Source organism: Berghia stephanieae, chromosome 1 (assembly GCF_034508935.2).
Source record: "Berghia stephanieae isolate SIO BIC M18660-M18661 chromosome 1, UCSD_Bste_1.3, whole genome shotgun sequence".
NCBI classification, from domain to species: domain Eukaryota; kingdom Metazoa; phylum Mollusca; class Gastropoda; order Nudibranchia; family Aeolidiidae; genus Berghia; species Berghia stephanieae.
The window spans coordinates 138,709,513-138,712,012 of record NC_088360.1 but is presented as its reverse complement, the minus strand read 5'-3'; the positions used below and the strand labels follow the sequence as shown (position 1 = coordinate 138,712,012).

The 2,500-nt window shown below is 37.0% G+C and overlaps 1 protein-coding gene across 1 annotated transcript in view; it reads left to right on the top strand.

The window, feature by feature from the left end:
- The window catches only part of LOC144963344 (uncharacterized), a 33,265-nt gene that overhangs the window by 14,750 nt on the left and 16,015 nt on the right, over nucleotides 1-2,500 (top strand). The gene's annotated exons all lie outside the window — the stretch shown is intronic.

Genomic DNA, 2,500 nt, shown 5'->3' with positions numbered 1-2,500 from the left:
AATAATAGATTATGTTAACACCCCCCCTCCTCCCTTTTTACAAAAGAAACACATTTACCGTGTTCCATAATGATAAATTCAATTTAATATTCAAAATAATTTGTTTTTCCCTATTCCAATAGGCTATTTTGGGTGGACGGTGATTTAACTCACTGGAGATTTTTGCTACTTTCCAAAATTGGAAAAAATGTATTAAAAATGAGCATGTACATAGATAGTTCTATCCAATTATCATTAACATACAAAACTAAAAACATTAACTTTGACACTACACCTATAACTAGCCTCAGAAAAATGTAATAAATAGGCATGGGGTAAAAGTAACCGGGGTAAACTACGGATATAGTCGGTGTTAGGGTTGAGTGAGTTAAATTATTTAAAATTGTCTTGTTTTTGGGCTACGAGGTCTTGACCGCAGCACAACTCTGGGAAGTTGAAAACCTATTTTAATACACACTCCGATTAACAGAGATTCGTTTTGGATAACGCATAGATTGATTACTAATTTTATCCAACCTTTAAATAAGACGAAATTGCAGAGGGGGGGGGGGGGGGGAAGTGGCAGAGTGATTCAGGCATTGTACTGTGACCCGGAATGTCCCGGGTTCGAGCCCCGCGTCAGGCACTTTCGTTCTTTCCTTGGAGGACAAGATCATTATCACCCAAATTTGCTCACTTGGACAACACAGGTGATTGCTGTTGACATCAGACATCTTATTTGATGAATTATATCTATATTCCTTCGTGGAATGCCTTGGCGACGATATCTTATGACGTGGCGGAAGAGCGGATTAATTTTTATTTTTTTTGGAAACAAGACAATAAATGTATCATATCAAAACTCAATGCCAAATCATTAAAATGTATAAAAATGTATCGCACAAAACTTCAAATAGCTATAGATAGAACGAAGATGACGTCAGTCAGGTCTTTGTTATTGTTTTTTGCCATCCACATTTATGAGTAATTCTCACTAAACTGTATTAACCAGACTATAAACGTTCATGGTTACACATCGTTTTGTGTGTTGGTCCGTTATACTTCCGGATGGCAAAGCTGTGAGCTTCTTAGCCAAGCGCACACTATCAATAACTTTCGAACCGCTCAAGATGTTTGGATTAAGTGAAAAGATCATCGGATTTCTATAAATATCTTGAAGATTTATAAATAAAAAGTTGGGTTGAAAGTCCAGTTAAATTGATAAATTATGTTTTTTTTAATTTATGGCATTTATATAGCGCTTCACCCCGTTGTCACAGGCTCTAAATAAGCGCCTTACGGTGATATAAAACAACACATATAGATAGTTCGAAGTTGACATCACTCAGGTCTTTGTTATTGTTTTTTGCCATCCGCGTTTATGAGTAATTCTTACTAAACTGTATTAACCTGACTAAACGATCATGGTCACACACATTTTTGTGTGTTGGTCCGTTATACTTCCGGATGGCAATGTTGTCAACTCTTTAGCCAGGCGCATACTATCTATTACGGTAAGACAAGTGTAGATGGGGCAGTGATACGAATTCAATTTAACAAGAACAAAATATAATAGAATAGTATTGCAACTTATGACGTCAAAAGATAAAGCTTCAAGCGAGATTTGATAGTTGTCAACGAATCCGAGCATCTCCTGGCATGCGTTGGGAGAGAGTTCCAATAACCCAATTACTCTACTCCCAACTTAAACACAGTAACGGGTTTGGCCACAATTTTTTGCTTGAAGAAAAAGAAAAAAAAGCAAGTTCTGGAAGTGCCAAATGGTGTCTGCACCTTTGTGACGTAATACCAACCACGGTGATAAGAAGACATGTTTTGATTAGCGTCCTTCCCATCCCAATCTTTGTTCTGGCGTACTCTGAAAAAACCCATATTTCAAAATTTGGCTAGAAAACCCGTCCTTCAAATATCGATCGAATTAAATGACCCCCGATCTTAACAAAAAACTCTCAAACCTGGGACTTTATGTATGGAAGTCCCAGGTTTGAGAGTTTTTTGCTAAGATGAGGGTTATTTAAATCGATCGATATAATTTGAAGGACGAGTTTTCTGGCCAAATTTTAAAATATGGGTTTTTCCAATTCGGCAGTGTTCACATTTTGGGGGGGGGGGGGGGGGGGGGGGGGGGGGTCGGCCAAAGATATACTTTTTTTTCTTAAAAATTCTAAGACACTCAATAAATGTTGAATAATTTGGAGTCTTTGGTTTTCAGCAGCTAAATTGAACGTTAGATTCTGAGTTGATCCGTTTATATTATAAATGGTGTAATAATTAACAAAAATAAACATTATCGAAAACTTTCATTTGTAATTTCCAGACGCGTGGTGTGTTTAAATAGCAGACAGATTAACACGTTTCAATCAGATTTACAAGCTTTTATAATACGACAGAGGTAAAATTCCAGACGATTTATTAAAGTCAGTGTTTATAACACTTCCAAAGTCACCAGGGGCCACGGAATGTGAGTTACAGCGAACGATTAGTCTTATGAGTCACTTCA